Source organism: Enhydra lutris, unplaced genomic scaffold (genome assembly GCF_002288905.1).
Source record: "Enhydra lutris kenyoni isolate GAN:26980312 unplaced genomic scaffold, ASM228890v2 scaffoldscaffold24, whole genome shotgun sequence".
NCBI classification, from domain to species: Eukaryota; Metazoa; Chordata; class Mammalia; order Carnivora; family Mustelidae; genus Enhydra; species Enhydra lutris.
The window spans coordinates 23,384,447-23,410,297 of record NW_019154108.1 but is presented as its reverse complement, the minus strand read 5'-3'; the positions used below and the strand labels follow the sequence as shown (position 1 = coordinate 23,410,297).

The following is a 25,851-nucleotide window of genomic DNA, read 5'->3' as shown; positions in this document are numbered from 1 at the left end:
CTAAATTGTGTAAGAACACAAAGAAAAAGAATAATTACTATCTTGCTGGAGGACAGAAGACAATCATATCCCAAACAGACGTTATCTAAGAGCTAAGTATCCTTTCCAAGAGATCTTGCAATGGTGCAAACTGCCTCCGTAAGAATGCACATGGCTTTGGGCAGACACATTCGACAGCACAGCTGTCTGTCCAGGCACGCAGCTGAAAGAATAGTTCACTCCTACTTGCCCTGTCCTCTAGGCATCTTAAGTCTCCTTACAAAAGGAGGTTTAAACAAAACTGTCATACTTAAGCCTCTAGTGTGTGTGTGTGTGTGTGTGTGTGTGTGTGTGTGTGTGTGTGTGTGTTCAGTTAGGTCAGTTAGATAATATCAGAAGCAATAAACCCTTTAACATCACCCTTACCCTAAAGTTAGTCTCTGAAGACTTCTGAACAAAATAAATTTTGTTCATGTACCTTTATTAACTCTTGATTTGAGATTGCCCTTTAGTTTCAAAGGGAAGGTAATAAACCACTAGTTTTCAGAAAATTGATACAGTACGGTAGAGGAGTGCATATTGAGAATCAGAGTAACAGAGTTATGAGTCCTAACTTTGTGACCTTGGGGCAACTGTCCAACCTCTCTGAGCTTCAGTTTTTCATCAAACACGAATAATGATGCTTACACTAGTTACATTACAGAGTTGCTTGAAGATCAAAGAACTAAATGTAACCTTACCTTATCCACACACTGCAGTGCACCCTTCTCAGCAATTTCAGTTTCATGCAACCACTTTTGAATACATCTTCTATCCTATTAGTTCACTCCCTCTCGTACAGGAGCTCCTGCCATCATCTGATCCCAGCAGAACCTCAAATCTACTGACCCAACCATCCTTCCACTCTCCCTCCCCGCTGGAAGTCCCCTCTTCTCTCCTTACCCGGGTCAAACTCCATGATGCATCATTCTGATCATCCACTCCTCTCTCACTTGGACATGCTCACTTTGCAAAACCGCAATCCTGCTTAAATTCAATTCTCTGTTCTCCTACTACTCAAGGAGAGTACTGGAGCAAAAAAGCACACAACCAAGCTAAATGGCCTCTTTTAACTCATGACCTTTAACCTCAACTGAGCCCAGAGTTCTGCCTGGTAATCATAATCTATTTCCCTAGCCCATGCACTCTCCCACTTCTCTAAACACTTACGTGCTCTCTCCTCTTCTCGAACTTCTAGTATCTTCTTCCATGCCCTTTCCCACTCTCAGCTGATGACTTGCTTAGAAAATTAAAGCAGTCAGAAGAGGATTTCCAGGAATTATCATCGCACCCACCCACCATACCAGCATCTAACTGCACCCATATGTTCTGTCTTCCTTCTTGTTATGATAAATGAACTACTATCTTTTCTCTATCTAACCCCTTCCCTCCTGTACAAGCTCCAATCCCTACCACCAGCAATTCTCCTCCTCTTCTGTATCATCAGCTTTTTTCCTTCCCTTTTTCCCCTCTCTACCACATCACTTCCATGAGCATACAAAATAACCTATGAAAATGCTATAACACCTATCACAAAAACCGTGTGAGCAGAAACAATGCCAGGTAGAACTAAAAAGAAACACAAAGCAAAATAAAAACAGGCCTCTGGATCTCCACATCTCTGAGCAGGAAACTGGCTGAAAGAAAAAAAAATGACTCCACTGCAAACATGGGCTTCCTTCAGGGAAGACTAAAGAGGACTGAACAAAGGAAGCTAAGAAGGGCTACTTAACTTTTACAATATCATACAACTAAATAAGTGGCAGAATTAGGATATGAACTCAGAAAGGCTACATTCTTTCCCCCTCCCAGGCTTTAATTCTCTTTATTTTTCTTATATAAAACTATAGCGGTGGCCAGTCCTCTACACCCTCTAGTGTGGGTCTTTACAAGCTGGTTGGTGAATCCCCGATAGGGAGATTTGGTGAACACAGTCTCTTTCAGAGGTTGGGACTGGGGGTAGGGGGGATGTGAGATAGCTGTAGGTCTTAGAAATGGCATCCAAAGTGGCCTTGGCAAAGTCGCCCAAAGTGACAGTGCAGCCCCTGGCCAAGGTGCAGGAACTGTCAGTATTAGCCATCATCAGGAGTTCCTTGGGCACATGGGCTGAGACAATGCCAGCGCCTTTGGAGGCAGGGATGAGGTGCACAAGGAGAGCCACAGTGGCCGGTCACCTTGTGAGGGACAGTGTGGGGCTGGCTGATCTTGTTCCCCTTATAGTTTCACAGCACACGAACAATGCAGAGTTTAGCCAGGATGATGGCCCCATGGATGGCAGTGGCTACCTCCCTGAAGCACTTAACACCCAGACCAATGTGTCCACTGTACTCTTCGATGGCAACAAATGCCTAGAACCTGGTCTGCGGGACAGCAGGCATCTGCTTCTGCACAGGCATAATCTTCAAAACCTCATCCTCAAGGGATGCCCCAAGGAAAGAGTCAGTGATCTCAGACTCCCTGACGGGCTGGGAGAAGAAATCTCCAGGGACTTGATCTTCATGTCCTTGAACAGGTGGTCCAGACTGGTGACCCGGAACCACTCCTTGACTTCGGCTAGGCCTTAGTCCCACCCCACCCACAGCCAAGACTCATCTTGGATGCCGCTATGTCGGCCTCCCACTGCAGCCCCCACACCCATCCTGGGTCTCTGGGCCCTTCTGCAGCACCAGCATCATCACAGATTGGTGTTTTCTAGGAGAAGAAAAGGTCTACATTCTTAACACACATTATCTCATTAAACCTTTACAATGCTGTGACATTAAGCACTGTTATTACTCCCATTTTACAAATGGGAAAACTGACTTAGTGATTTAATATACATTTAATACTCAGTGATTTAATACACATCCAAAATGTATTTGTTTAACGACTACACTATATTCCGAATTGAGGTAAAAGTTTCAAAAGAAAAAGATACACAGGATATATATTTACAGTCCTCTTAAGTATGCTTTTACAAAAAAATTACTCCATCAAACTTTTATTCTTAAGGGCCTCATTACCTCAAAGCTTTGGAAACTAAGTATTTTATTGGGAGTTAATAAAATTTGTTTCTACAAATCTGTAAAAATTTGGCCTGCTAAATAATCACGTCAAAAAGAGTTTAGCGGTGGGGGGGCGCCTGGGTGGCTCAGTGGGTTAAAGCCTCTGCCTTCGGCTTGGGTCATGATCCCAGAGTCCTAGGATCAAGCCCCGCATCAGGCTCTCTGCTCAGCAGGGAGCCTGCTTCCCTTCCTCTCTCTGCCTACTTGTGATCTCTGTCAAATAAATAAAATCTTAAATTTAAAAAAAAAAAAGAGTTTAAGGATAAAGTTACTTAAAATTTAATAGTTGTAAAGACACTTTCTCTATTTAATTTAAACTATTAAACAAATTAAAATGGTACTAAAAACATCCTTAGCTGTATGTTAAAATCAAGTGTCCCAAAGATTTTTACCAGCAAGACCATAATGATCTACTTCTAGTTATTTGTACCTCAAAAAATAGCAACAAATGCCCTAAAATTTTCCATAAATCAGATATCCTATAAAGCCAAACTGGTTCTTCATATTAAAATTAGTAAGGTTCGGGGGCACCTGGGTGGCTCAGCTGGTTAAGCTTCTGCCTTTTGCTCAGGTCCTGATCCCAGGATCCTGGGACTAATAAACCAATTATGGCGCTCCCTAATCAGCGGGGGAGTCTGCCCTTCCCCTTACCCACGTGCACTCGTGCTCTGTCTCAAATACGAAAAATCTTTAAAAAATAAAAATAAAATTGGTAAGTTTCTACTTTAACAGATAAGTTGCCACTTATACTTTGCACACTTAACTCTTCTAAATAAATTTAACTATGATAAATACTAATTCAAATCAAAATATATAAGGAAGCAATAAACAGTCATAAAGCTGGCAATTAAGACTGAAAGTTTAGATAATGTATTCCTACAAAATACAGGTTGACTTTAACTAACAAGACTGTTACTTGTTTTGGTAACAAGACTGTTACCTTCTTAGCAATTTAACAACAACAACAAAATTCCTGTCTTTGTTAATATACAACTTAAATAGTCAAAAAACTGTAACTCAAAAACAAACATAAGGCAAAACACGTGGAAGAGCACTGAACTGGAAGTCAGAAGACCTGAGTTCTAATCTTTCCTCCATCATAACTGGATATGAAAATTTATCACTGTGTTTCTACTTCTCCAACCTGTAAAAATAAGGGGCAGGGGGAAGAGATCACTCTAAGGTTATTTTCAGCTCAAAAATCTTTTGATTCCATGAACCAAACTGAGGGATATATTTTGTTTTCATATTTTAGGCACTCTAGAGAAGCGATCAAATTAACAGAAATCAAGAATAAATAATTTGCCCTTTTAGAATGTAACTACAATTACGTAGTATGCCTAAGTTGCACAAGACAGCTTTGGTATTCATTCTCAGAGTTCTTTTGGAGTGTATATGTTAAGTCATTTTAACTCTCTCTCTGAACTTGACTGGATCCAGCAATTCCTTATTTAAAAGTTTTCCTAAACTCTCAATATGCTAGGCTCTCCCTTTAACTTTCATTTTCTATTCCTCTTCTCCTTCCAACACTATTTACATTTCTATTATATTACATTTACAATATTTCACAGTGACCATTTTGCTTATCTACTTCCTATACCTTTACCATGCCTGGTTTTTAATGCCTCCCTTATCCATGATTTCATTTTTCTTTCTAAGACACAGTACAGGGGCGCCTGGGTGGCTCAGTGGGTTAAAGCCTCTGCCTTCGGCTCAGGTCATGATCTCGGGGGTCCTGGGATCGAGCCCCGCATCGGGCTCTCTGCTCGGCGGGAGGCCTGCTTCCTCCTCTCTCTGCCTGCCTCTCTGCCTACTTGTGATTTCTGTCAAATAAAAAATCTTTAAAAAAAAAAAAAAAAAAAGACACAGTACATCTGAACACATGGAAGGGAATGGGAGACGGTCAGGGAGAAGGAGAGAATCCCAAGCAGGCTCCACACCTAGTGAGGAGGTGGGGCTCCATGTCAGGACCCTGAGATCATGCCCCTATGATCATGCCCTGAGTCATAACGTGAGCCAAGATCAAGGGTCAAGTGAGCCACCAGGCAGCCCCATTTTTTTATTCAAAGTGTCCCTATGTCTATGCCCCCCCCAAAGGGGGGGCTCTGTTGACCCAGTTAGATATTAAGAGTTCTGAGATCCTCAAATTTCAGATTTATTTCCTATGATGCAACTCCTTTCCACACTATCAGACAGAGCAGGTTTGCTAACAAATTCAGACATATTATTCAATCATTCAGAAGTTTAAATTTTACACGTTGACATTTTTATATTCCATTTGTTTTCATCACTAGCAACCTGCTTGCTTAAAGTCTAAGAATTTTGACTTTTAAATTCTTCTCAGCATATTGATACATGCTGGAGAAACCAAAGCAGTTTCAAATTTGAAATGTTACCTAGTAAAAGTAGAGAGGAAAAAATAGCACCCAATATTTAATTTCTCAAAACTCTACCACTCAGCCTTTTTTGGAAGGCCTAAGGAATAAAAATTTATTTCATGCTCTAACTATAAAAGGTAATGAAGATTCTTTTAGGAATCTTACCACATTTCTTCAAGATCCAAGTGATACATAGGGGATCTAATCAAATTTAAATCACTACAGAGTTTTAACTATAATTCCTAAAGTTACTATTTGAAAATATAAACACTTATTATGAATTCACTTTTATTTCATACCTGGTCTTCAATGGTAGAAAGTCACATCCCAGAGAGAAATGATACCTAACTAAATTTGATAAAACCCACTGTATCTAGTACAGTGCTACATATTTGATGGCTATTTTAGACTCATGTGTCTCTCTGCTTCTCTGCTTTCATCCCTGTCCCCAAGAATTTATTCTCCACAAAGCAGTCAGACTGAAACTTTTAAATATAACCCCCATGGCCCAAGATTCCCATCCTACTCAGAATAAAGTCCTAATTCCTTAGGATGGTAGGCAAACCTTCTATAAACTGGCCCTCAGCAGTCTCCCTCATCCCACAGGCAACTTTTACCTTCTTTCATTTGTTACCTTGTTTCATTTGTTAGACAGTTATTTAGTGCCTGTCTCCACCCACTACCACTTACACAAAGGCAGGGAGTTTCATTTGTTCACTAACATACTCCCAGTGTCAAGAAAGTGCGTGGTAGGTGCTCAATAATGGTTAAATACAAGAAAATCTGAAATGCCTGACTCAAGAAGTCATGCTGTCATTATTATTCAAGCATACTAAAAAAGTCCTTTAAATAATATTTAAAGTGTTATTTAAACTAGGAATGTTGCTTGCCTCTAAGGAAGAGGACCAGGTAGCTGAAGGCAGAGAGATGCAGGACAATTAAATGTATATACCTCTGGGGCACCTGGGTGGCCCAGTCGGGTAAGCATCTGCCTTCGGCTCAGGTCATGATCCCAGAGTCCTGGGATGGAGCCCTACATCGGGCTCCCTGCTCAGCGGGGAGTCTGCTTCTCTCTCTGCCTCTGCCTCTCCCCCTGCTTGTGTGCATGCTCTCTGACAAATAAATAAAATCTTTAAAAAAATTTTAAAAATAAATGTATACCTCTTATAATCTTGAACTGTCTTAATGTGTTAACACTATATTAATGTGCTAACTTCATTAACTGTATTAATGTGTTAACTTAATTCTTGAACTGGACCAATGTGTGATTCGTCTTAATATTTATAAAATTTCAAATTTAATAGTAATATTGTTGCTTGACTTATATAAACACTCCAGTTCAATCCTGCATTTTCAAGATATGGAATACTGGGGCGCCTGGGTGGCTCAGTCATTAAGCATCTGCCTTCTGCTAAGAGTTATGATCCCAGGGTCCTGGGTCCAGGCCTGCCCCTGCTTGGCAGGAGGCCTGCTTCTCCCTCTCCCACTCCCCCTGCTTGTGTTCCCGCTCTTGCTGTGTCTCTTTGCAAAATATATAAAACCTTTAAGAAAAAAAAAAAAAGATATGGAATACTACTTGCAAAAATACGGCATTCTTTATGTTGTTCTGGGATGTTTTAATATGATTCTTCAGGAATTTCTCAGAGCACAAGAAGTTTTATGCTCCTTCTTTAATGCTCCCTTTAGTCTTATATTAACTAGCAATCACCTGGTCACTAGGAATTTGTTAGCTACATTCACTAGTTCACTAGTAAACAAGATAAACAGTATGATAATGCCTTTACTAATTATAGGGTTGTGTGCCAATGGTATTATCAGAAACTCTGTCATTAAAGAGAGCAATAACAAAGACTATTCCAGGACAGGCTCTAGTGTGTCAGGAAGGTAAAGTCTTAGCTAATGGGATTGGGTGGGAAGAATGTTGGAAAAGGAGAAGTGGAAGCAGCTGTCACTCCCCTTATCATCACAGCTAATCCACTAGCTAACCAGAAAGTCCCTCCCAGTTCTCTTGAAAACAGGATAGGAAGGACACAAGAAGAAGGTTACTTACAAAAGAGGAAACCCAGCAAGATAGTGATAAACTCCTTCATGGACCAATATTAACTCTAACAGCCTTCCAAGTAAGTACTTTCTACTTGTATTTTACCACAAAGGATGAGAATTGTAAAACCAGCTTGGAAAGAATAAACACTGATTTCTGCCAGCCATCTGGTAACAGACTATTATACTTCTTAATTTTCAAATTCAGATAGTATTATATACTTATCCAACTCCTGTATATTAAGACATTAGGTATTACATGGTAGTATGACAAGCGTAATCTTTCTGTATTTAATCACTTAAACTATATACACCTATTTCCCCATTATTTAAATAATCTCCATTATTACTAAAAAAAAAAACTTCTCCCCCTGAAATTATTAAGAAACAGTCTATATAGTGTTATATGAAAGATGGAACCATTAATTACCTCCTAAACTGAAGTTAGAGAAAAAAGTTTAACAATCAACTGGAATCTGTCATATAAAACTAAGTTCAACCGTAATTTAAATAAATAAATTAAGTTTGGACCTAAACAAAAGCACCATAAATGGTCTTTAGTTTCCTTTAAACACACACACACATACATTTTACTGCAAACAAAAACATATAGAAACAAAAGAGCAACTGTAGTACTCTGGACATTCTGCCTTTCCTCTATAGCCAAAATATAACAAAACATGAACCAGTCATAGTTCAATGTATTGATCAGTCACTGTATACAAGAGGGAGATTACTAATCAGACTTAGTAGTTACAGAACTAATTAAGAAAAATGGCTCATAGGACTATTCTGGCTCTCATTATACCACAGGTATGTTCAGCTAGCATCAAGGTCATGCCAGTCATCTATCCAGAAGCACAACCAAAGAGCCGTATTATCCCAACATTCTCTAGCTCTCTCCCCATTTTGCTAGGGAAAGAGAGATAAAACAAAAAAATATGGAATCAGAATGTCAAATAAAATGCTTCCACCCAATACTGTTATTTCTTTAATATCCTGTAAAGGTATCACCCAAACTCTAATCAAAACAAACTTACTGAATAATTCCTTCACTGCTTTATTTTCTGAGCAAGAATAAATTTTTTTTCTTTTCTTTTCTTTTCTTTTTTTTTTTAAGATTTTATTTATTTGTCAGAGAGAGAGGGAGAGAGCACAAGCAGGGAAGTGGCAGGTACAGGGAGAAGCCGGCTCCCTGCTGAGCAAGAAGCCTGATAGGGGACTTGATCCCAGGATTCTGGGATCAGGACACAAGCCAAAGAAAAATGCTTGACTGAATGAGCCACCCAGGTGTCCCTAAATATACTTGTTCTTATCCCAGCCTGCCTTTCCATTTTCTAAATCATGCTGTCATGATGGCACATGATATCACCCATTTGTTGGGTTTATAAATAGTAGAAATCAGGTAAATTGAAGAGTTAAATCAGAAAAGTCATTTAACCTAAAGATATTTGTGTGCACAGAGAAGTCATGTACATCCTATGCAGAAAATGCATACAATCCTATAATAGACAAAATTTTTTAAATGAATCTAGAAAAAAACGATAAAATTTTGGTTAACTGAAGTACTTTCTGAAACATTAAGTCTGATAACCTTTTCCTAATTCAAGAGACTAAATTTTTTGAGACTAAATTTCTTGAAACTTTGCTATTTTTTTTATTATTTTTATTAACATATAATGAATTATTAGCCCCAGGGGTACAGGTCTGTGAATCGCCAGTAAACTTTGCTATTTTAAAAATAGAACTCAATTTTTTATATTTTTCTTGAGAGTATTAAATAATTGCACTGGTCTACTTAAATTACCAGAGAGAAATCAAGATAATACTAAATTCTGTTGAATGCCTTTAATAGCAGCACCAATGGTCCTGTGTTACGTGTAGCTAAGGTCATATTTCATTTCTAAGTTAAGAGATTAAAAGATCATATATCATACAATGGAGAAAATTTTAACAAACTCAAACCAAATACCACCTTTTTTGCCTTTCCAAGGAAAAGCACAATTTGAAAATAAATGAGAAAACTTCCCTGTACTAAGAAACAAAAATAACCAGTTTTTTCTAAAGTGCTCAAAGAATTAAGTTTAAGGGACTACCATCAGAAAAACTGGCCAACGAATCACACTGAGTTTCCACACTTTAAAAATGCAGCAAATTCCATTATCTCATTTATATGTGGACTCTAAAATAGTCAAACTCAGAAACAAAGAGTAGAATGATGGTTGTTCTGGGGAGAGGAAGGGAATGAGGACATGCTGGTCAAAGGGTACAAAGTTTCAGTTATGCGAAATGAATAAATTCTGGAGAACTGTTGTCTAGTATGGTGACTATGCTTAATAAAATGTGTCATATACCCGAAATTTGCTGAGAGTAGGTCTTACCAAAAAATAAAAAAGAAAATGATTAGCTTGTGTTCACTTCACAATATATATGTATATCAAAACATCATGTTGTATCGTCAACATACATCAAAATATAAACATACAACCTGATATTTTATTTATTTGAGAGCGAGTGAGCGTGTGGGCACATGAGCAGGGGGAGGGGAAGAGTGAGAGAGACAAGCAGACTCCCTGCTGAGCATCCATCCAGGATCCAGGGATCACTGCCTGAGTTGAAGGCAGACACTTAACTGACTGAGCCACAACTCCGACGCCCACAACTTGGATGTTCTAATCAAATGTATACAATTCCTATTTGTCAATTATACCTTTAAAAAGTTGGAAAAATCCTGCAAATTCTTCCACAGGTAACTATTATGGTTAAATTAATAGCCCAAACCAGACCGAAGTCTTTTTTTTTTTCCATATAAGCAAATAGGAAAGTAGTAATTTTTATAAAGAGTAGGTAATTTTAAAGACTTGTTTTTTCTTTATTTGACAGAAAGAGACGCAGGGAACACAAGCAGGGTGGGTGGGAGAGGGAGAAGCAGACTTCCCGCTGAGCAGGGAGCCTGACGTGGGGCTCAACCCTAGGACCCTAGGATCATGACCTGAGCTGAAGGCAGATGCTTAACGACTGAGCCACCCAGGCACCCCAAACAGGAGACAATTTTAAAACTTTGTGTAGTGGCAACTGGATTTTCTTTCTAAGTCCTGGAGTATCCCCTAGTGGACTGGTAAGGAACAGGTTTTTTTTGCTTATTAAGTTGAACTTTAAGTCTCTGATAGTAACAAATTCACTAAAAGTACTAATCCCCAAAGCATGTATTTTTCCAATCTTCTATAATAATTTCCTAATAATTTAAAAGAAAGGAAATTATTTTGGAAATTACTCATACCATCTCACTGATCTGAAAGTCAACAATGAAATTATGAATATCAAGTAGAGTGTTTCCCAAAGAGCCAGAGGTTACCAGAAATCAATTTGAGAAACTATGAAAGGGGTTTGAAATGATTCTTTTACATACCCTGTAATTTCTGAAAACATGTGGAAATTTGAAGAACTAAAAAATAATTTTTAAGGCATCAACAACCTATACACAAATAAAAACAAAACAATGACTATTTCATGTTTTTGCAAGCAAGCAAAATCTACTAAAGAGTACAAAGTACAGGGGCGCCTGCGTGGCTCAGTGGGTTAAGCCTCTGCCTTCGGCTCGGGTCATGATCCCGGCATACTGGGATCGAGCCCGGCATCAGGCTCTCTGCTCAGCAGGGAGCCTGCTTCCCTTCCTCTCTCTCTGCCTGCCTCTCTGCCTACTTGTGATCTCTCTCTGTCAAATAAATAAATAAAAATCTTTTTAAAAAAAAGAGTACAAAGTACACAAAATCTTTCAATCATACTTGAATGCACTGAAAACAATGCTATCCTCCTTTTTCCATCCACACCATCTTTACACATTCTGTTCCCCCTATCTAAGACACTCTTCCCCACTCCGACCCATGGACCTAATTAATGGCTACCCACCCTTCAAACCTCAACTAAATCAACACTAACCTCCCTGACTAGATACAATTCTATTACTGCTTCTCATAACATTATGTACCTCAACTTTTACTGATTTATTTAATGTCTGCTTGTTTTATTACAGGGTTATTTAGAGAATCTATTATCTTACAGGGCTGTTGGGACAATTTAGTAACACCTCTGTAAACCACCTTTTAACAATGCCAGCCATCGTGTAAACACTATTAGTACTGGCCCCATTAAACCTGTCAGAAATAAAATGTGCTTCTGTCATTTAAGATTATTCCTTAGAGTTTTATTCTGTTGTTAAAAACCACTTTATTGGGGCACATGGGTGGCTCAGTCAGTTAAGCCTCTGCTTTCAGTCCAGGTCATGATCTCAGGGTCCTGGGATCAAGTCCCACATCAGGCTCTCTGCTCAGTGGACAGCCTGCTTCTCCCTCTACCTTGCTTGTACTCTTATGCTTTCTCTGGCTCTTGTGCTCTCTCTCTGGAAAATAAATAAATAAAATCTTCAAGAAAAAGACAAGAAAACAGTATGGCAGCTACTCAAAGATTAAAATACAATTACTATGCGATCCAACAATTCCACTCTGGATATATAACCTGAAGAAATTAAAGCAGGGCTCAAAGAGACATTTGTATACATTATGTTCACAGCAGCATTATTCACAATAGTCAAAACGTGGAAGTAACCCAAATGGTCCACTGATAGATGAATAAATAAAATGTGGTACACACATACAATGAAATATCATTCAGCCATAAAAAGGAAATTCTGAACATGCTACAACATGGATGAACATTGAGGACATCATGTTAAATGAAATAAGCCAATCACAAAGGGACTAATATTGTATAATTCCACTTGATGGTACTTAGTGTAGTCAAATTCATAGTGGTTGCCAAGGGCCAGAGGAAGGGGCAATGGAGAGTTATTTTGTTTAAAAGGTACAGAGTTTCAGTTTTGTAAGATGGAAAGAGTTTTGGGGGTGGATGGTGGTGATGGTTATACCATGTGAATATAATAATGCCCTCAAATGTATATTTTTAAATGATTAAAATTGTAAATTTTATGTGTATTTCACAATTTTTTTAAAAAGCCAGATATTTTAAGGAAAATCAAATAGAACTTGCAGAAATGCAAAATATATTAACTAAAATGAGAAGTTAAATGGATAGATTAAACAGCAGATCAGACCAGCTAAAGGTCACTCTGAAGAAATACACAAAATGCAGCACAGTGATACAACAAATGAAAACATGGGACAGCAGTTAAGCAACATGAGGACAAAACAAAAAGTCCAACATAGGTCTAAACAAGATTCAAGAAAAGAGTACAGAAAATGGGAAGGAGGCAATATTTGAGGATATAACTGCCGAGACTTCTCCAGAATTGAAGGTTTAGGAAGTACAAATAACCACTAGTAGGATAAACAGTAAGAAATCTATACCTAGTTACTTAGCAGTGAAAATGCAGATTAAGGACAAAAAGATTTGTAAAACCACAGCATAGAAATGACACTGTCTCTAAGAAGGATAATTATACTGACAGCTAAATTCTCAACAGCAATAACAGAACCCAGAGGGTAATAACATACTGAAAAAGATGAACACTAAATCATCAGACAAGCTTCACAGTTGGGCAATTTAGCCTACATGACTCTGAGACCTCCTGTGGCCCAACGGAAAGAAACAAAACTCTCATCACCATATTTTAATGAACTACAGACCTTCCTCAACTTATGATGGGGTTACATCCCAACAAAACCATTATGAGTGGAAATACTTTAAGATGAAAATGCACTTAATACACTTAATCCACCAAACATCACAGCTTAGCCTAGGCTACCTTAAACATCCTCAAAATACTTACATTAGCCTACAGTTAGGAAAAATCATCCAACACAAAGCCTATTTTATAATAAAGTGTTGAGCAGCTCATGCAATTTATGGAATAATGAATGTACTCAAAGTGACAAACAGGGTATATGGGTACAGAATGGTTGTAAGGGTACCATCAACTGTTTACCCTCCTGATTACATCACTGGCAGAACTCTGTGGCTCGGCTCACTGCCACTGCCCGGCATCAAAAAGGTATCATACTGCATATCAAATTCAAAAATTGCAGTATGGTCTCTACTGAATGGTATCATTTTCGCACCATGGTGAAGTTGAAAATCCTAAGTCAAGTCATCATAAGTCAGGGATCATCTGTATTTCTTCACCTGATATGCATATCCAAACCACAAGGGAGGTTGTTTTTTCTTCAGAATATACCTATTTGGTTCATTAGGAACATTTTTTTTTAATATTCTAGAGGTGATTTTATATACACACCTCGTTAAGGAATGAGAAGAGAAAGAGAAAAAGGAGAGAGGGGAAATATGATAAAAACAAATGAGACAAAGTATTAACAATTGGGGAATCTGGGCAAAGAGTAAATGAGGGTTCTTAATGTTTTTCTTGCAACTCTTCTATAATCTTGAAACTTTCAAAATAAGTTACTTTTTAATTTTTTTTTAAGTAAGCTCCACACCCACCAATGTGGGGCTTGAACTCACAACCCTAAGATCAAGAGTTGCATGCTACACCAACTGAGCCAGTGAAGCACCCCTAAAAGTTATTTAAAAAAAACACAGATGCAGTACCAGAATTATACAATTCTGGGGGTTTTTTTTGTTTTTTTTTTTTTAATTTTCTGTTTTTTAAAGATTTTATTTATTTATTTGACAGAGATCACAAGTAGGCAGAGAGGCAGGCAGAGAGAGAGGAAGGGGAGCAGACAGAGGCTCCCTGTCTGCTTCCCCCACCTCCCAACCTCCACTACTGCCTGCCTCTCTGCCTACTTGTGATCTCTCTCTCTCTCTCTGTCAAATTAAAAAAAGAAAAAAGCCACTATCTTTATAAACACTGATTCTAAAAATTCTAATAAGGTAATATGCCCATAAACTAATCCGAATTGTCCATTACCTGGAATAATCATGGTAAGAAAAGAGAGGTTTATGTGTTTAGTCAGTTATTAAAACACACTAACTTCTTTAAAAAAAAAGGGGGGGGGGATGCCTGGGTGGCTCAGTCGGTTAAGCAGCTGCCTTCGGCTCAGGTCATCATCTCAGGGTCCTGGGATCGAGTCCCACATCGAGTCCCTGCAGAGCAAGGAGCCCGCTTCTCCCTCTGCCTCTACCTGCCACTCTGCCTGCCTATACTCTATCTCTCTGACAAATAAAAAAATAAAATCTTGAAAAAAAAAAAAAAAAAAAACAACACACACACTAACACACAGCTGTCAACTAATTCATGACAACCTCACCATAAAGGTATGGAAAACATTCATAATGTTTCTGAACTTCTCAGCCCCTTCTTTATTTTGTACTTAAGATATTCTTAGTTTTTTTCAAGTTTTTAATTCCAGTTAGTTAACATACAGTGTTATATTAGTTTCAAGTGTACAATACTGTAATTTAACTGTTCCATACAATACAACACTCTGTGCTCATCACCCGAAATTCTTAGTTCTTAAGATATTCATGGCTCTAAATAAAATATATATATATATATATATATATATATATATATTCATAACTCTTAAAATAAACCAGGAAAAGTTCCACTGGGCAATTTCAGAAATAAATTTAAAATGGATAGATTAATCTAAAATTTAATATTCTAAACTTTAAACTTCTAGATGTCTAAAACTTCCTCTTCTTTACTCACTAACCTTGCTACACAACCTCACATTAAACCAATTAAAAGAGAAACACAAACTTCAGCTTCTCTTTCTCCTGCTTAAACTTCAATCTCTCCACATATTGGAAGAACAGAAAAAGAATACTAACAATTTTTTAGTCAATTTGTGCAAGACATAATGGCAGCTTTATATACATTATCTTATTTCTCAAATCACCCTATACAGCAGCTATTATCCTCACTTTATAACGAAATAAAGTAAGTTCAATCAGTTAAATCAGACTTCTAACCAAAATCTGCCTAGTTCCAAAACCTTATACTTCTACATCATAGTGCTTTCTAGAGTCACATTTGTCATTTTCAGTTCTCCTTGCAGAACACAGTTCCATAAATTACAGAAACTTAGCAGAGAACCTGACACCAAGATCCAGTTTCACAAAAACAGAACCTTAGACAAAGTTTCTCAGTCACAAATTAAGAACTTTTTTCCCTCTCTTACAGACCCCAAACTTATTTTTAGTATCATTTGTTCTATTACCCTATCCAGACACATCTTAAGCCCCAAAAAATGTCATCTACCTACATTAGAGACTTCTGTGTCCAGAGGCTTTATATGAGCAAAGTGACTCCAGTAACAAAGTTATCTGATCTACTGTTGTATCAAGGGAAGGGGGTCCCATTCAACCCCCAGCTTTTGATGATTCACTAGGAAAACTCAGAGGACTCAGCAGATTGTCATATTCATTATTAAAGCAAAAGGAAACAAAGCAAAAGCAGCAAAAAGAAAAGGCAGATGGTATAGAAGAAATCAAACACAAGTTTCCAACAGTCTTTTCCCATGAGAGTCATACGGATACATTTAACTCCTCCAGAAATGTTAAGTATAACACGTGTAAAATATTGTCTACAGGGTAAGTTCATTAGAGATTCAGCAAGGTTTTTCCTGGCTTTTCCTCTGTCTACCATGCACCAAAATTCTAGACTCCTAGATGGAAAGCAGGTGTTTCACATAAACCACACTGTACAGTTTAGGCACAGTGAGCCACTCTTCACAGTTCAGAACTGTGAATTTCTTTTAAAATCTAAGTTCCCAAAATTAGCCAAGAGCCAGCCTTATTGTAAGCAGACCATTCTAAGGATAGTAGTCTCAAGTCCCCTATGTTAACTCTTTTCTGCACAACTGAGATGTTGCCTTTAGAAATAACATTTAGTGGGCTGCCTGGGTGGCTCAGTAGGTTAAGCGTCTGCCTTTGGCTCAGGTCATGATCTCAGGTTCCTGGAATCGAGTCCCATATCAGGTTCTCCCTGCCCAGTGGGGAGCCTGCTTCTTCCTCTGCCTGCTCTGCCAGCAGCTCCCCCTGCTTCTGCATACTGACAAATAAATCTTTAAAAAAAAACCAAACACACACAACACATTTTGTTTTTAGCAGTCTTTTTTCTATACAAAATGGTTCCCCATTTCTTGTCATTTTTCTGAGATTTGTATTTTTTTTCCTAATTTATCAGCTACTCATGCCCAAGTTTTAAACTCTTTTACAAGCCACGGTATGATTAATTTCTGTATCTATCCTTGAGGAGAATACCTGTGAGGAAAAAAATCCTTTTAAATTTTAAAGACAGGGGCGCCTGGGTGGCTCAGTGGGTTAAAGCCTCTGCTTTTGGCTCAGGTCATGATCTCAGGGTTGTAGGCTTGAGCCCTGCATCGGGCTCTCTGCTCAGCGGGGAGCCTGCTTCCTCCTCTCTCTCTGCCTACTTGTGATCTCTCTGTGTCCAAAAAAAAAAAAAAACAAAACAAAAAACCTATTTAAAAAAATAAATTTTAAAGACAGTAAAAAAATTAATCTTAACCACTGGAATATATACATCATTCGATGCAACTTAATACATATTACTGATCATCTATACTTAACAGAATCAGTAACCATAAGCGCTCTTTAAAAAGTTTTTTTAGGGGGGTGGCGCCTGGGTGGCTCAGTGGGTTGAGCATCTGCCTTCGGCTCAGGTCATGGTCTCAGCGTTCTGGGATCGAGCCCCGTGTCGGGCTCTCTGCTCAGCAGGGAACCTGCTTCCCCCTCTCTCTCTGCCTGCCTCTCTGCCTACTTGTGATCCCTCGCTCTAATGAATAAATAAAACCTTGGAAAAAAAAATTTTTTTAAGTAGGCCTCAGCCAGGAGATTTTTACATATTACCAGTTAATATGTACATTTACAAATTACCTGTTAACATTGTGGGAGTGATATTCTTTTATAAATCACCACCTAAAAACTAGACTTAAGTAAACCCACACTTTCCTCTTAAAAAACATTAAACAACTCATGACATTAAAAAAAAATAAAATATAACCCTACTATCCTCATTTTATTTTCAAGAGTTAATTCCTCAAACTAAGTATGTTCTGTTCAAAGGAGCATATTGTAAAAAATTATAATCATAGGAATACTTTACTCTAGCTTTAAAAAAGGGAAGGATTTTAAATATATGTGTACAAATTTGTACATAGTTTTTGGTTGTATCAGCAAATTGAACAATGCTGGACTGTAAGTGATTTAGTGATTGATCTATACCCTGAAATAATTGATGAAATGTCTTCTACTTGTTTCCCTACAATCTCTTCCATTAATGTACATCCTGTCCTTAAATTAACTTAATATGAGTCAGCAGAATGAAGAATACAGAAAACTCCAAGGAACTTAATCTAACTGAGGAAACAGGAATAACAATAAAAATTACAAAGCAAAAGTATGGATATTAAACAGTGTGAGAAGTAAATACAGAAGTCCTAAAAAGAGGACTCAAGGGGCGCCTGGGTGCCTCAGTTGTTAAGCGTCTGCCTTCGGCTCAGGTCCTGGAATCGAGCCCCACATGGGGCTCGGTGCTTGGTGGGAAGCCTGCTTCTCCCTCTTCCACTCTCCCTGCCTGCATTCCCTTTCTTGCTATGTCTTTCTCTGCCAAATAAAGTCTTAAAAAAAAAAAAAAAGAGGAGCCCCAAAAAACCCTTCCTCCCTTAAGATTTATAAGGCTCAAAATATATATAAGGTGCAAAATATATACAATGGGTGCACTTATACACGGATTCTTTTCAATAAATACAGTAAATCACTATGAAATGGATTTCCCGGCGCCTGGGTGGCTCAGTCGCTGGGTGTCTGTCTTCGGCTCAGGTCATGATCCTGGAGTCCCAGGATGAAGCCCCACATCAGGCTCCCCGCTCAGCAGGGAGCCTGCTTCTCCCTCTCCCTCTCTCACTGCTTGTGTTTCCTCTCTCATTGTGTCTCCCTCTGTTAAATAAAATCTTTTAAAAATAAATTGTAGAATGTATTTTCCTTAGGATCTTAATTTTTTTAAGATAGTTGACACAAGGGGCACCTGGGTGGGTCAGTGGGTTAAACCTCTGCCTTCAGCTCAGGTCATGATCCCAGGGTCCTGGGATCAAGCCCCACATTGGGCTCTCTGCTCAGTGGGGAGCCTGCTTCCTCCTCTCTCTCTGCCTGCCTCTCTGCCTACTTGTGATCTCTGTCTGTCAAATAAATAAATAAAATTAAAAAAAAAAAAAGACAGTTGACACAAAATGCTACATTTGTTTCAGGTATACAACAGTGATTTAAAAACTCCATACACTATGCTGTGCTCACCACAATTAGCTACCACTTGTTACCATGTAACACTATGACAGTATCACTGACTATATTCTCTACACTACGCCTTTTACTCCAGTGACTTATTCCATAACGGGAGCCTACACATTCACCCATTTTGCCCATCCTCCCATTTCCCCTACACTCTGACAACCATAAGTTTATTCTCTGTTATTTATTCTGCTTTTTGTTTATTCATTGCTTTTGGCTTTTAGAGTCCACATTAAGTGAAATCATATTTATCTTTCTCAGTATGACTTATTTCACTTAGCTTAAAACCCTCTAGGTCCATCCACATTATCACAAATGGCAAGGTATCATCCTTTTTAATGGCTGCATGATATTCCACTGTGTACATATACCACATCTTCCTTACCCATTCATCTTATATGGACATTTAGGTTGCTTCCATACCTTGGCTATTATAAATACGGTTTTCTTAACATTTTCTCTATTTTAAGTGTACAGTATGTAATATGTGTAACACAAAATATGTATTAATTGACAGTTTATGTCATTAGTAAGGCTTCTAGTCAACAGTAAGCTATTAGTAGTTAAGTTTTTGGGAAGTCAAAAGTTATACGTGGATTTTTAACTGCTGGGGAATTGGTACCCTTAATCCCCAAGGATCAAGTATAAAGTGAAAAAAGTACCATGAGAGATTATGAACTCCGGGAAACAAATTGAAGGTTTTAGAAGAGAGAGGGGTGGGGGATGGGTGAGCCTGGTGATGGGTATTAAGGAGGGCACGGATTGCATGGAACACTGGGTGTTATACGCAAACAATGTATCATGGAACACTACATCAAAAACTGATGATGTACTGTATGGTGACTAACATAACACACAATAAAAATTAAAAAAGGGACGCCTGGGTGGCTCAGTTGGTTAAGCGGCTGCCTTCGGCTCAGGTCATGATCCCAGCATCCTGGGATCAAGTCCCACATCAGGCTCCTTGCTCGGCGGGGAGCCTGCTTGTCCCTCTGCCGCCCCTCTGTCTGCCTGTGCTCCTGCTCTCTCTCTAACAAATAAATAAATAAAATCTTAAAAAAAAATTTTTTAAAAAGAAAAAAGTAATAAAAAATTACATGTTTTGTATGCACTTTGGTTAACAATACAAATTCTATGCATAAAGAGGGTTTCAAATGATACATACCAAATCTTTAATGATTGTTGTCTCTAAATAGCAAGGTGGATTTTGAGGTTTCATTTGCTTTTACTTTTTTTTTTTTAATGTACTTTTTTTCCCATAATGAAATATATGCTTTTGTAATACGAAAAAGTTATTTCCCGGGGCACCTGGGGGGCTCAGTGGGTTAAAGCCTCTGCCTTCGGCTCAGGTCGTGATCCCAGGGTTCTGGGATCGAGCCCCGCATCAGGCTCTCTGCTCACCAGGGAGCCTGCTTCCCTTCCTCTCTCTCTGCCTACCTCTCTGCCTACCTGTGATCTCTGTCTGTCAAATAAAAAAAAAAAGAAAAAAGAAAAAGTTATTTTCCTTTCTATTTAAAGAAATAAAGAGTAGTAAATTAGCTTTCCCCTTTCTTCTAATTTAAAAGATGAAACAAGGAATTTATAATCTTTTTAAAAGAGTTTATTTGAGAGAGAGAGAGAAAGAGAACATGTGTGCAGGTGGGGGGAAGGAGAAGGAAAGGGAAAGGTAAAGAATCTCAAGCAGACTCCAAGCTGAGCGCAGACCCCAACCTGGGACTCAATCCCACAAGACCATGACCTGAGCAGAAACCAAGAGTTGAAGATTTAACCAATTAAGGCAGCCAGGTGCCCAACAAGGGATTTGTATTTAATAAACATGTTATACTTGGATAAATAACGATATAAAACACAAACATACTACATTTGGTCATTCTGCTGGCTTTGTAAAGTATCCCTTAAAACTCAAGTCAAATATAAAACTAAATGCTCCAGGAAAGATCTTCAAGCCAGAAAACAGTTAATATGCAAAATCACCCTCCCTGTTAGTACAGAATGCCCTCTCACTGAGGTCCTCAAGGTAACTTTCTTTAAATCATTCTTCACTTCACTTCTATTATTTTCCCAAAAATCATCTTCTTCAAAGTAAACAGTTTTCTATGTTCACTGCTAGTAACAAAAGCATCTACATTGTCTTTAGAAAGCTATACACAAAAGCCCATGCATTAAAAGAGGCAGCTTGGGGCGCCTGGGTGGGTCAGTGGGTTAATGCCTCTGCCTTCAGCTCAGGTCATGATCCCAGGGTCCTGGGATCAAGCCCCGCATCGGGCTCTCTGCTCGGCGGGGAACCTGCTTCCTCCTCTCTCTCTGCCTGCCTGTCTGCCTACTTGTGATCTTTGTCTGTCAAATAAATAAATAAAATCTTTAAAAAATAAAAAAAATAATAAAAGAGACATTTTGGTATACTAGAAAGTACAGTGGGGGCGCCTGGGTGGCTCAGTTGGTTAAGTCACTGCCTTCAGCTCAGGTCGTGATCCGGGAGTCCCAGGATCGAGTCCCACATCGGGCTCCCAGCTCCGCAGGAGTCTGCTTCTCCCTCTGACCTTCTCCCTTCTCATGCTCTCTCTCTCAAATAAATAAATAAAATCTTAAAAAAAAAAACAAAAAAAGGCACAGTGGGTCAGAGCCTTACATTACATTCCAGTTCAGGTTGTGCCACTTATTATACATTACTTAATTTAGTACGAATAGGACATCAAAGGATCCTTTGTGATAGGTTGTGTTAACATTTCTCTTTACACAACATATATTCACTATAAAAAAGAAATTCAAATAATATAGATATATGCAGAGTTAAAAACGGAAGTTCCCTTTATATCTCCACTCCCACCACCCACCAAGGAGCCTAAGAAAATACTAATAAAATGTTGTTGTGGTTAACAAACCAGCTAACTGACCTGTTTCATTCACAGCTACTTGGACCCAGACAAACCTCCTCTGAATCTAACATCACTCAGAGATTCTAGAGTTTGAACTCAGCATAGTTACTAGATAGAAATTAGGGTTTTTTAAGTTTGGGGGTTAGTGCATTGCATATAACACAAACAGTTACTCAATATTTAGCAAACAGTAAAGCAAACTAGGGTAATCATCACTGCTCTCCACTAAATATTCTAGCTGCCTTCCCAGGCACAGGCAAAACTGCACCTTCCCCATCCCTGTGACATGATTTAAGGCCACGCAATTTGCTTTGGCCAATGAAAAAGAAGTAGTAGTGATGGGGGCACCTGGGTGGCTCAGTCATTAAGTACCTGCTCTTGATCTCAGGATCATGAGTTCAAACCCTGCACTGGGTTCCACACTGGGTGAGGAGCCTACATTAAAAAAAAAAAAAAAAAAAAAAAGGTGATATATGTCTCTTCCAACTTTTTTTTTTTTTTAAGATTTTATTTATTTGACAGAGAGAGAGAGATCACAAGTAGGCAGAGAGGCAGGCAGAGAGAGAGAAGAGGAAGCAGGCTCCCTGCGGAGCAGAGAGCCCGATGTGCCCGATGTGGGACTCGATCCCAGAACCCTGAGATCATGACCTGAGCTGAAAGCAGAGGCTTAACCCACTGAGCCACCCAGGCGCCCCTGTCTCTTCCAACTTTTAAAGTTTCCACTAGTATTTGATTCCTCATTCCTCTTCCCCATGCAATGGCATCTGCCAACTTTCCAGCCTGGGTGTCTGGTTACAAAAGATGGGCACAGCCCCTCTCTTACCTCCCGCCAAGCCCTTCCACCAACATACATGCAATGATCCACACTGAACATGTACTGTGAGTGACAAACTTTTGATGGGTTATTCCACTAAGATCGGGGCAGCGGGGGGCTATTGTTACCAATCCATAACCTAGTCTACCCTAACCAGACAGACCAAATGATTCTTAAATTAATGTAAAAAAATAGGCAAGAAAGGAGACCCAGGAATATTCTGAAAATGAAGAGCAATGAAGAACCAGCCCTACTAGATAGCAGCAATAATAAACTGTTAAAATGATAATACTAACTATATGCCAAACACTGTTCTAAGAACTTTATATACATGAACTCATTTATACCTTATAACAACCTAATCAAATAGGTATTATCATCATCTCCAATTTACAAATAAGGACACAAAACTATAGGGATGTTAAGTAACTTGGCAAAGGACACACAGCTAAGGAAGTGGTAAAGACAAGATTGTAAAGCAAAGCAGTTTAGCACAAGTCCATATTCTTAACCACCATGCTATCCCACACATTACAGAAAGTACCACAGTTAGGAGGCACCAGAATGGCTCAGTCAATTTGAACATCCAACCCTTGGTTTTGGCTCAGATCATGATCTCAGGGTCATGAGATTGAGTCCCACATGGGGCTCCATGTCTGCTTCAGATTCTTTCTCCTTTTCCTTCCCCTTTTGCCCCTCCCTGCTTACGCATGCACTCTCTCTCAAATAAAATCTAAAAAAAAAAAAAAGATACCAAAATTAAAACAGCATGTACTGGCACATAATTAGACAGGCAAATCATCAGAACAGAAAATCCAAAAATAGAATTAAATGTGCACAAGATTTTTAGTATACAAAAAGGTGAATAAAAGATAGTTTATTCGGGGTGCCTAGGTGGCTCAGTTAAATGTCTATCTTCAGCTCAGGTTATGATCCAAAGGTCCTAGAATTGAGCCCCACATCAGGTTCCCTGCTTTGCAGGGAGTCTGCTTCTCCCTCTGCCTGTCACTCCCCTTGCTTGTGCTCTCTCTCTCTCACACTCTGCCAAATAAATAAAATCTTTAAAAAAAAAAAAAAGATAGTTTATTCAATAAGTGGTTATTATGAAATATCCATATCTTTTCTTGTCATCAAGTTCAATTCAAGGCATTTATCCTATAGCTACACTAACATGTTTGAAAAAAAAAATAAGGCTTTTCATCCCTATAATGAAATGCTATGCATGCATTAAAAAAAAAGAAGCAAGTTCTTTATTTACTAACATGAAAGAATCCCCAAGATAAATTAAGTTGAAAAAGCCAAGGTGCAAAACAATGCATACATACATGTTTCCACTGGTCTTAAAAAAAAAAAAAAAAAAAGGATTGGGGAGATATACAGGCATACACATACATATATACTGTATCTCTGGAATATACACAAGACCCTGGTGAATGGATTGCCAAAATTTGAGTGGCCAGGGGAAAGGAAGTGGCAGGAACATTTCTGTACCATATGAATTTTAAATCATGTAAAGATACTGACCATTCAATAAATAGACAAATTATTTAAATTTTAAAAGAGTAAGACTGAGCCATTTAGCAGCAAGGATTAATGCCAAAAGAATATATTGAGAGTTTTCATGATAAAGAGAAGCTCACAGTGATTACACTCCATATACAAGCTAAAACCGAGAAAGCCAGCTGGAAGAAAAGGAAAACTGAACAGATGTACACAGCAAAAAAGATGCCAAAACCTTGCAGCCTCCGAAAGAGAAGGATGGAGCACGCAGTCTCAATTTCTAGTTGCTTACCGGCTCCAGTTTCCATAAGGACCAGCTGCACAATGATTCCTATCTACGGAGTGTCATGATCCCCAGGGCACCCACATACAACTCTCCCTTCTACCACCTTCTGGAGTTAGCACCACTGGTTCGCCATTCCTTTTTACCTTAGAGCCCCTAGCTAGCTCTTCTACCTATATGAATGAGAAAGTACTTTAGGATGACTTCCAAGTGCCCCTTGTAGAGAAGAAAAATTATGATTTACCTAAGTGCTAGAGATAACTAATCAGAATGCTGATAATTGTATCAAAACAGAATAAAACTACAAACTACACTTACCTATATATCCAGAAGCAATGAAATCTGGTAACTAAACGGAGGCACAGAACAAGTCTAAGTACAATATACTACCTTGTATTAAGGCCTCAACATGGTCATAATTGTTATTTAAATCATTTAGAACTTATAAAACTTAAGTATATTAACCAATAAAAATACTAGCCATTTTTGTTAAGTTGCTTTTCAACCACCTTTTTTTCTATCGCTTTGTTGCTTTTTTATCATTTTTGGAGCACTTTTATCATTCACCATGCACTCTCTGGGAATTTTATACATAATCATTTTCACTATACTGTAAAGTAGGTACTATTAGCATGACTATCTTACAGATGAAGAAACAGAGAAAATAAGTAACTTGTCCAGAAATACTATTTCCAAGGTCTCCCAAGGTTCTAAATTTGTCGTACCTTTGTCAAGATACCAAAGTCACAAATGTAATCCAGGCTTTAAACCCACACAGTCTAACACCAGAATCCTTGCTGTTAACAGCATGCTTAAAAATGGCTGCAACTCTGACTGATGTTTACAACGGAAAGCACTCAACTAGGGAACCCAAATGCTTCAAGAATTCCAAGTGTAAAAAATCTGTTCACATCAAGATCAGAGAGCAAACATAGTCATTCTTGGTAGATCAGTAATCTCTTAAGTATAACATATTTTTTTTTTAGATTTTATTTATTTGACTGACAGAAATCACAAGTAGGCAGAGAGGCAGGCAGAGAGCCCAATGTGGGGCTTGATCCCAGGACTCTGGGATCACGACCTGAGCTGAAGGCAGAGGCTTTAACCCACTGAGCCACCCAGATGCCCCTGTAAGAGATTCTTAATCTCACAAAACAAACTCAGGGTTGCTGGGGAGGCGGGGCAGGGATAGGGTGGCTGGATTATGGACACTGGGGAGGGTACGTGCCATGGTGAGTGCTGTGAAATGTGTAAGCCTGATGATTCACGGACCTGTACCCTGGGGTAAATAATACATTATATGTTAATATAAAAAAAAAAATCTCTATAGCCAAGGTGGGGCTCGAACTCATGACCCTGAGATCAAGCGTCACATGCTCTACTGACTGAGCCAACCAGGTGCCCCCTGGGGGGGGGAATTTTTTTTTTTAGGTAAGCTCTATGCCCAGCTTGGGGCCCAACACATGCCTTGAACTCACAACCCTGAAAGCAAGACCGGAGCTGACATCAAAAGTTGGACACTTAATTGACTGAGCCACTTATAAGGGATACCTAAAAATACTTAAAAAGTGCTAAATTTATAGTTGCTACCAAAAAACCCAAAAATATTTATTGAATGTTTGCAGTACCTAGCTCACAATGACTCTCCTGCAAAGTCTTTCTCATACATGGT

At 38.6% G+C, this 25,851-nt stretch overlaps 1 protein-coding gene and 1 pseudogene across 4 annotated transcripts in view; both read right to left on the bottom strand.

Moving 5' to 3' along the window:
* The window catches only part of LOC111150736 (ABL proto-oncogene 2, non-receptor tyrosine kinase), a 111,464-nt gene that overhangs the window by 70,224 nt on the left and 15,389 nt on the right, over positions 1 to 25,851 (bottom strand). The window lies entirely within an intron of this gene.
* Positions 1,526 to 13,546, bottom strand: LOC111150622 (annotated as a pseudogene).